The sequence below is a fragment of the Ptiloglossa arizonensis genome, chromosome 5, assembly GCF_051014685.1.
Source record: "Ptiloglossa arizonensis isolate GNS036 chromosome 5, iyPtiAriz1_principal, whole genome shotgun sequence".
NCBI lineage: Eukaryota > Metazoa > Arthropoda > Insecta > Hymenoptera > Colletidae > Ptiloglossa > Ptiloglossa arizonensis.
In genome coordinates this window covers 6,101,598-6,112,514 of record NC_135052.1, presented here as the reverse complement: position 1 = coordinate 6,112,514, position 10,917 = coordinate 6,101,598, and the positions used below count along the sequence as shown (strand labels likewise).

Here is a 10,917-nt window from a genome sequence, read left to right as displayed (position 1 = left end):
CGCAAACTACAGCGAAACGGTCGCAGCATCGAGGAATCGAACCGAGATCGTCTCTGTCCGCGAATCGTCGATGCACCCGATTCGCGAAGCTCCTGGAACGAACCTCAATGGTGGAAATTGCTACGAGGTCGCCACGAAACCACCGGAATGCTCGCTAAAGCTTATACAGAGCCCGTATAAAGGCGATGATCGAACAAACTTCCAACCACGAACAATGTCGGCGATGTTTAACCAAATCGCGATTAATTCTTCAACTCGGGAGCTTTTGCAACGGAGGATTGTCCGTAAGAAACACAGAATAGACCTGTAAGTCCCTAGAACGTGACCCGTGATGGATTTTCTCGAAAGAACGAAACAAAATTGAAAAAAGAGATCGAAACGAATCGATTTGGAATAGTCTCGTTCGTTCATCGTTTACAAATTCATTGCTTCGTTTCGTAGGTCGCGTAGCAACACAGTGTCTACGAGGAGAAACGAAACGAGTTTGGATCTATCTTATTTGGGTCGCTCTCGACCCAACCACCGTAGTCCCGGGTTGGTACCTCGTACCAAACATTTTCGAAGGAGTTTCTTTCGAGAAGAAGGAATACCTTCGGTGCTCGAGATTCGAATCGCGAATGAAATGAAAACGTTTCAATTGTACATCTCGGACGTAGAGATACTCGTTTCTGTAATCTTTGGTCGATTCGAATCAACGAGCTCCAATCGAGCAGCTTTCGTCCTCGTGGGCGTGAAGTTCGGTTTCCTCCTTGAACTTCGAGCGCGTGTTCTCTGCTCGAAGAAAATTCAAAATCCGCGAATGGACCGAAAGAAAGACGATTCTTCGCGGTGAGTGGCGGTTTCCAAACATTTTCGAAGGAGTTTCTTTCGAGAAGAAAGAATACCTTCGGTGCTCGAGATTCGAATCGCGAATGAAATGAAAACGTTTCGATTGTACATCTCGGACACGGAGATACTCGTTTCTGTAATCTTTGGTCGATTCGAATCAACGAGCTCCAATCGAGCAGCTTTCGTCCTCGTGGGCGTGAAGTTCGGTTTCCTCCTTGAACTTCGAGCGCGTGTTCTCTGCTCGAAGAAAATTCAAAATCCGCGAATGGACCGACCGAAACCAGAGAAAGACGATTCTTCGCGGTGAGTGGCGGTTTCCAAACATTTTCGAAGGAGTTTCTTTCGAGAAAAGAGCGTCTCGAGATTCGAATCGCAAGCGAACGAAAATATTTTGTCATCTCGAATGCGGAGATACTCGGTTGGATCGAAGACACGGTCGATCGAAACGAAGAAATCGCGCGATACCGCTCGATCTCTTTCGAAACGCGATTACTCGATACGAGCGAGTCGATCGTGGCGAACTCGAACGAGGACTTCGATCATCGAGAACAAAGAACCGGGTTCTGGATCTTCGCGATACGCGTGGAGCAGCTTCGAAGCGGCAGAAATTCTGGGTACTGTTTCGCGAAAGAGTCGAACGACGCTTAGCCGACAAAAGGGCCCGAAACTGGCGAGGATCGTGTTTACAGCGATTTCTGTCCGTAAATCCGCAACCGGCCCGGATTCGTGGAGCTCCCGGGTAAATCTCAATGCTGGATAAGTACGGTGGGTCTCCACCGCATCGCGAAATCACCGGAATGCCTGAACTGGTCGATGGAATCCGTGTAAAGGCGATCGGTGAGGAACGAATCGGGACAAAATCGGCCTCCGCCCGTAGGAAAAGAAAGAAGATATTCCCCGCGCGTCAGGATTTGCTCTGGAATCCCGTTCGGTAATTCATGGAGACAAAATCGTACGATCCGATGGCTCTTCCACGAAAAGGATATGTTCCCGGCTCGGGGAACGAAAGCACGACGTCGTCGTTTAGAAGCGATCCGGCGGTGCTTTGTCGTCGTTTCTCCTAACTGGCTCCTTACTCTCTCGTATCTCGAATATGGCCTTCGATCGGCCCCTTTCTTTTTTAGACGCGAACACTCGGAATCTCGGTGTAATTTCATCGTTCGAGATTCGGTGTACGCGTGCACGGCGAGGGTGCGATACGAGTATCGGGAAGGTGTCGTTCGTAAACTCGAATGAGTAAACTCGAGTGAAAAATAATTTCGTACAGCGACGATACACGGTGTTGTACGGTCGTTGTTCCGAGAGGGTGCCGGTTCTCCGAAACTTCGCGCGTCCGCTTCGAACTCTCGCTCGAAAAATGCGCCATTGCTCGGACAAGCTATTGGACGAAGAAAGATCTCGACCGTAAACTGTACACGGTGATTTACACTCGCGATTGTAAAATTGTAGTTTTGTTTTCAACGCGCGAAAACACGAAACATCGATTCTTTCGCGACTCGTGCTAAAAATATACGAAACGGACAAACAAGCGAATGATACATTTCCACGATTCCGCGCAGAAGCTTCTCAACGACGTATTAACGCGCGTAAAAACGATCTCGAGCGACAATTTGAAAATTATGAAAAATAACACGACTAAAAATGCGAAGGGCTCGTCTCTCGAGACGATTTCCCGATACAGTACGAACTGTAAACGAATTCAATTTTATTTCGTATCTTTTTTGCTCGTCGACGAGGAAAAACAATTTTCACCTATCTCTCTCTCGAGTGGAATATTAAAGTTTTTATTCGCCGAATATCGTGGCACGCCTTCACGGATGCCGAGAAAAAATTATTGAGAATATTCGCAAACGTGCGAATAAAATTTATCGAATTGACCGAGCGAATACTTCGAACGATGTGTCGCGCGCAACTGGTACCGCGTACTTCGTATTTTATTTTCCACGTACTGTATTTTTATCAAATATAGAATCATCGAAGAGACCAGAATCGTTCGCACACGTGCAGCTGTAACGAACGTGACAATTTTTGCAGAGGAAACATTTCGATTAGATTCGTTTGCTTTAATTCGGAATTATAAGTAAACGAGTATCTCCACATTCGAGATGACAAAAATTTTCGTTCGCTTGCGATTCGAATCTCGAGACACTTTTCTCGAAAGAAATTCCTTCGAAAATGTTTGGAAATCGCTACTCACCGCGAAGAATCGTCTTTCTCTGGTTTCGGTCGGTCCATTCGCGGATTTTGAATTTTCTTCGAGCAGAGAACACACGCTCGAAGTTCAAGGAGCAAACCGAACTTCACGCCCACGAGGACGAAAGCTTCTCGATTGGAGCTCGTTGATTCGAATCGACCAAAGATTACAGAAACGAGTATCTCTACGTCCGAGATGTACAATTGAAACGTTTTCATTTCATTCGCGATTCGAATCTCGAGCACCGAAGGTATTCCTTCTTCTCGAAAGAAACTCCTTCGAAAATGTTTGGAAACGGCCACTCACCGCGAAGAATCGTCTTTCTTTCGGTCCATTCGCGGATTTTGAATTTTCTTCGAGCAGAGAACACGCGCTCGATGTTCAAGGAGCAAAGCGAACTTCACGCCCACGAGGACGAAAGCTTCTCGATTGGAGCTCGTTGATTCGAATCGACCAAAGATTACAGAAACGAGTATCTCCGTGTCCGAGATGTACAATCGAAACGTTTTCATTTCATTCGCGAAGGTATTCTTTCTTCTCGAAAGAAACTCCTTCGAAAATGTTTGGAAAGCGCTACTCACCGCAAAGAATCGTCTTTCTCTGGTTTCGGTCGATCCATTCGCAGATTTTGAATTTTTTTCGAGCAGAGAACACGCGCTCGAAGTTCAAGGAGCAAAGCGAACTTCACGCCCACGAGGACGAAAGCTGCTCGAATGACGCGCTCGGACGAAAATCGGGCGTGCAACGAAAGCTGGTTCTCTTGTTCGGTTCAACACCTCCGTCGAAAAAGCAGCGGGAAGAAAGAGAACGGGCCAGGATACGCAGCATCAATCGCACGCGTCCACCGAGTCGCAGGGAACGTCGAACCGCGCTGAAAGAAGAAAAGAGAGCAAAGAGACACCGGGTCTTCGCGCAGGAGGGAAACGATCTCCTCCATTCAACAGGCGGCAGGTACGATTTCCAATCGGCGACCGCTTCCTTGAAACGGGTACCCCTTCTGCGGGATCCTGAACGACTGCACGGGAGACCGCAGCTCGGAATACTGGTTCTAACCGTGGCTCCATTCAAGCGTTCTTGCACCGCTGGCATCCCTCGATCGTTTACCAAGAAACTCCTTGATATTCCGCGGCCGAACCGATCCAGTTCGTCCCCGCGCGTTGATAATGCCGACTGGATGAAATAAAATGACGAGAGTCGGTCGACGGTTCGAGAGGACCCGACGAAACCAACTCCTCGAGGGAGTTCGATGACGTACAATCGGCGAATAAACCGTGCTCCTTTGTGTTCGAGAAACGAGCAATACCGGGGGAAATGTGTACCGTAGAACCGTCGTCGATTGTAGAAAATAATAATAAGAAGAATAGAAACGCGGAGACAAACCTCGACTGCTATTGAATCTAACTTGGATATTATCAGAAACGTTGATTCGTTATATTAGATAGAACATCGCGAGCAAACGTAATTTGAAACCAGCCCTCTGCCATTCAGGGATTCGTAGAGTTCCTGGTCGGGAGATCTTCAAAATATCTCCGATTATAAATAACGTTCTTCCAATTTCCCACGATACGATTTTCACGAAATTTATTCCAACCGAATTGGAATTATCGATCGGGTAAAGTTTCCCGAGAAAAGAATTTGCCGATGTAAGGAACTATTGTTACTACTCGTGTTTCGAATGTTTCTTTCTACGTAGACAATTAACGGACAATATGATTGGTCTCTTTAAAGACTCGAGAGAACTTCCTCCGAGAACACACCCTCCGCGATGAAACGCGCGAAATGAAAATTGTTACTTTACGCTCGTAAATATAGGTGGGGCCACGTGGACGAAGACGAAATCTCGCGCGGTCGAGGCCCGTCAACGGCTGCGCAACGGGGGTGGGGTGGGGGGCGAAGGGGCCAGCGGTTGGGTCCGGTAAGAATGGGAAGGAGGGGCTGGGTACCAGGCCCCACTTCTTCCTCTCTCGGGAGTCCCTCCGGGTCCCACATTACGTGGACATAAAAGGCAACCCCGGCACGGAGACCGTCTCTCTGACACATTGACACAGCCTCTGAACTACTGCGTGCTCTCTTCTACTTTACTCGAGGTACTCCTTTTTCCACGCCGACTGCACGGGATCATCCGCTCCGTTCTTCGTTTCCGTTCGGGCTTCCATCCGATTCGATATCCCTGTTATCCGACGATCATCGTCTACCCGCTGGTTTCTTTCACCAATGGAGAACGCCCTACGTACGTACGCGGTACATCACTGTCGTTTCTCGCAACCGAGAGAATTTCTACGGGGCCACCGTAACGCGAAACCTCCCTAAACCTGCTCTTTTAGAAAATTGTCCAATTTCGAATCGTATCATCAATCGTTAACCAATCGTCTTTTCCATCGATTTATCGTTCTCCGAACACATTTTACTCGTACCGTGCCTGGGTCTTCTCGGACCCAAGAAACTTTTCACATTTCTCAATTATATCGCAGAGCATTTCTACGGGGCCACCGTAACGCGAAACCTCCCTAAACCGCGTATTGCTCTTTTAGAAAATTGTCCAATTTCGAATCGTATCATTAACCAAACGTCTTTTCCATCGATTTATCGTTCTCCGAACACATTTTACTCGTACCGTGCCTGGGTCTTCTCGGACCCGAAGAAACTTTTCACATTTCTCAATTATATCGTTCGTACAGGTTGTTTTTCTTTAGAAATTAAAAGAAGGACAATAATATTGGGTTGTTCGGGAAGTGATTTCTTTTTTTTTTTTTCTCGGTGAAAATGAAACACGATTTTGTTAGAGTGTATAAATATTTTATTAAATTTCCGAACAACCGAATAGAATCTTCGTTCGAAATATTCGAACGAGATCGAGTTGTGCCTGTTCGCTAATTTGAACACTCCAATGTCGTTACATTTGCTTCGAACTCGAAAGCTTTCGAAATCAATTTCTGCATTCGGTATTTTGTAAATTAAATTGTAATACGTCCTGTCACAACCGTGAGTATTTACCTTTACCGTGTACTTCGCTTTAATCTAATATCTCTCGAGCGTCGTAGAATATTTTTCGACTTACTTTTTGCTTTTGAAAACTTAAACGATTCCATCGCTTCCCCCGATTTATCTATACAAGTGCTTTTTAAATACACCTTCAATTCGAAACAGCTCACCGAGCCGAGAGCCGACAGCTCTCACTGAGACACCGTTTAATATTGCGACCAGAATTCCATAGAACGAATTACGATCGGTTTAATAGTCGTAATAAAATATACATTACTGTTGGTAGATTTTTATATATTCCTACATTTTTTCGCAACCGGAATTCCATAGAACGATTTACGATTAATTCAATAGCCGCGATAGAACATACACTACTGTCGATAGATTTTTATAGACTTTTATATATTTTCACATCTTCTATTACTTAGAGAAATAATGTTACGCGAACTTGTTAGCCTTTTGGAATGGTTCGGTATAATTTTTCTGTGTTTTCGTTTACCGAAAGGTTCGACTCGCACATAAAGAAATAAATAAATTGAAGCAACTCGGACATCGTCGTGTGTTCTCGGAGGTCACAAGTTTCTCGAACATCGAACACAATGGGAGGTCAATTATCAGAACTGATCCCTGACTGCCTTTCTAATAAGGTAATTGAAATTTTGCCAACCAACCCAAAGATACTTCAAAACTACAATTTCCCCTCAACTTCTCGTTATACCGTATAATTCATTTTTTTTCGTATAATTGGTCGAGATACGGGCTCTCCTTGTTTCTTTTTTTAACGGAACAATTCGCGCGCAGCCCTGTTGAAAATTTTATCCCGAGCAGATTTCGTACTTTTTCGGCTGAAAAAACGAGCACGTGCGTGCTCATTTTAGTTCATAATTTCACATTTCCATCGTTTTACGTCACGAACTATCGATTTTCCAATAGCGTATTCGAAGCCCTTCTGGTTATAGTTCCACGGATTTCCAGCCGATTCGGCGTAATATTTCTCTTTGTAACATCCACGTTACGATGCTCGAATCTTGGATTATTTGTACACGCTAATGTTTACTTTCTTATTTGAAATCGAACGATCGAATTTACCCCTTAAAAGTCACCGAACGCACAAAACAATCATAGTGCGCGTTACACTATTGTTTCCGTTTGCATCCAGTTTCCTACAAAATGAATATTCACGAATCGATCCGAACGAATTACGTTGCTTGGACTAGCATCGCGTACAGATGCATTAAACATCCGCTACTTTTTCAATAAATGCGCGATACTCGCGAAAAAGTTCGCCGATTTTCGCTCGAATATCACGCTGGTTCTCCACAGTGAATAACTAATAGTATAATTCCTACTATACTATTGCTCGAACAAAAAAAATAGTAAAATCAGACCGGAACTGGAATTATTCGTTGAATTTTTCTGTATTCGAATATTTCGACACTTTGATCGTTCAAACGCTCGCCAACCATAATCGCAATACCGACTCGAGTGTTCGAATATTTTATACATTTATAAAGTATCTGGACATTTGAATAGTACAACGTAGACTGTAAGTCACATTCTTTAAGTTTGTCGTTTAAACACCACTTTCGTTTAAGATATACCAGGTTGTTCGATAAGTTTCGTCGTTTTTCCATTGTAAAAAAACATACAACAACACTTATAACAACTGCAAATATACGAACGAGTCGATCTACCTGAAACTTCGAACATGTTTACCAAACAGTAGTACCGTCTTTAGAAAACTAAAACGACAAATAGCGCCATTTCTCATCGAAGGACGAAACTTATCGAGTGAACCTATTACAACGTTTCATTTTGGTGAAAAAAAGTGTCAACGTGTTTACATTTTTCGACCGTAAACAACTTTTTCCGCACTCACCGTATCTCCAAGTTAAATCATTCGAATAGATCAAACTCTATCTCCTAACGCGCCAACGAACGATCGCGATTTTTATCGTTGAAACATCGTGTAAACATGTTTCTCTGTCCATCTACGAAGTTTCATTAACCCTCGATTTACCAACCAGTAAAAATCACTGATTCCAACTGCTTTCGTAATGAAATTTCCTTTAAATTCCATGGTACGTTTTCTGACGACGTTGTGATCTTTCCATTCCAAGCATGTGATCCATTTTACGAATTCTTCTCTTTCCTCATCGATTGATCTTCTTTTAGATATATGTGCAAGGTGTACCTTAATATTACGAAATCTGTAAGCGTTAAAATCCGATCGCGACACTTCACGCGGTTCCCTTGTTAGTCCTCGATCCACGAGAGACGTGTCTGAACCTCGTTGCAGTTAAGTAATAATCATTCGTCTCTCGTAATTCGGAACGCGGAGGATGTGCGAATCTGTCTAGTTGCAGCAAGATCTCCTCGATATCTACGCGTTGGTACTGAATAAGGTGTGAGACGAAAGCGTTTGCAACTGGTTTCGTCGATTGTGAACGTTCAATCGAACGAAGACAAAGAATTCCTTACCGAACGAGAAAATAGTCTCCGACGTGAAAATTATTCTGTGCTCGTTTCGACGTCTTTTCGAATCTAACCAGCGTACAAAATTAACGACTTCCTTTGTGTCGACGATTTTAATTAATATTCGTTGAATTTCCAATATCGTCTAAAGACGATACGACAGAAATGATCTCTGGTAGCATCACGTGTGTACGTGTATGTACACGTGTACACGAATGTATGCACGTGTATACGCATGGGTGGTTGGTTGTGTAAAATGTTTTTTCTAGAATTTTCTAGAAGATTCTATTCTACGGATACGCGATGGGGCTTGAATTAATAACGACCAAACCTACAACTCAATTGTAACATGCTTTTGTAATAATTTTTTTTATAGTAGTACCATTTATAATTGGAGGATTTGGAAACTGAATAATTCCCTTAATAATCGGAGCACCTGACATAGCATTTCCCCGAATAAATAACATAAGATTCTGATTAATTCCACCTTCACTATTGCTTATACTCCTTAGTATATTATTATTCCCAGGTTCAGGAACTGGATGGACAATCTACCCTCCTTTATCATCGAATCTTTATCACCCATCTTTATCCATAGACCTAACAATTTTTTCTTTACACATTGCAGGTATCTCTTCAATTATAGGATCAATTAACTTTATTGCAACAATTCTTAAAATAAAAAATAATGCTTTAAAATACGATCAAATACCTTTATTTGCATGGTCAGTATTAATTACTACAATTCTACTCCTCCTTTCACTTCCTGTTTTAGCAGGAGCCATCACTGTACTATTAACAGATCGAAATTTAAACACTTCTTTTTTTGACCCTACTGGAGGAGGGGACCCAATTTTATTTCAACATTTATTTTGATTTTTTGGCCACCCTGAAGTATATATTTTAATTTTACCAGGATTCGGCTTCATTTCTCATATTATTTTTAACGAGAGGGGGAAAAAAGAAACTTTTGGGAACCTAGGAACGGTATATGCAATACTTGGGATTGGATTCTTAGGATTTATTGTACGAGCTCGTCATACATTTACAATCATACATTTACATCATATATATCGGCAACAATAATTATTGCAATCCCTACAGGAATCAAAGCATTTAGATGACTAGCTACATATTATGGGTCAAAACTTATCATAAACTTATCATTGAACGAAATAAGAGTTTGTTCGTCACCACAACGAACTGCGATTCCGGGATATTAATAAAGTTTGATTTATCGATAAAATAGAAATGCCGAGCTATTATTTAATCGTACTCGTAAACTGAAATTCCAATAATACTTAACGTACGCGAGTCGCGTACATTGAACGCGCGACACCGGTACATCGTAATCTTGTAAATACCTGTTTCGTTGGTCGAGTTACATCGATTTACAAGGACGATACCCGAGAATGTTAACTTTACGTCTGACACGAAAAATGTTTCCAACGATTGAGAAACCGAGGTGCTTAACTTTCAATTCTCGCGAAAGAAAGAGGCAAGATTTCACGATGCAATTATTACTGCAATTATCGACACAGAACTTTGCTCCAATTTTGATATATTGTAAGATCGAACGAAAACGAGAAATAGTTACCAATTGGTTTGATATTTTGATCCTCCCTGCGCAAGATTGCCTCTGTGCAATTAGAGTGGAACGTCGATCGCTCGGAGAACGAGCCACGTACTTAAACTACGTCTGTATGCAACAATATACACATTCGGGGTTTAAAAATTGTAATGCCGACGATACTCAGGAACGGTCAAACACGGATAAAAGTAATCCAAAATATGAAATTATGAGCGACGATGACATCGTTTTATCCATTCTTAATAAAGACGACGATAAGGATTCTGACACGGATGAAAACACGGCGAGATATATCAGCCCGTGTCGACGCATCGTAAAACTGAAATTGCAACGGATATTGTATTACAATAGACGAAACAACAGAAAGAAATTAATCATCTTCCTTACCGTGTACCTACTCTCGTTGGTACGCGCCTAACAATAAGACGATATCACGAAAGAGATACACCTCTTCCGTGCAATTGATCATTATTTTATTTCTCCTCGTTTTACACCGTACTCGTAAATTTGGTAAATCCGAACCGATCATCCGTAAAACCGCTCATCCAAACGGATTTGTTTCCCGATCGGTTCGTATAATCTTCGTTTAACCGTGTTCCTTCTATCCGGTACTGTTTCCAAACCTCGAGAACGCACCAAACCCAAAACCCCAATAGAACAATAGAACGACGATTGCATTGGGTTGTTCGAAAAGTGCTTTCGTTCGTTTCGGTGAAAATGGAACACGATTCTTTCAAATCGTACAAACATTTAATCAAATTACATATTCCCCATTTTGGAAAACTGGGGAAGACCCGTAAGGTAATTTAGGTAAGGTAAGCTTCAGGCCCGGGAGAGGTATAGATCC

At 42.7% G+C, this 10,917-nt stretch overlaps 1 pseudogene; it reads left to right on the top strand.

Annotated features, from left to right (window-relative positions):
- Positions 1–6,603: 6,603 nt before the first annotated feature.
- LOC143147421 (cytochrome c oxidase subunit 1-like) lies at positions 6,604–10,535 on the top strand (annotated as a pseudogene).
- Positions 10,536–10,917: the final 382 nt, after the last annotated feature.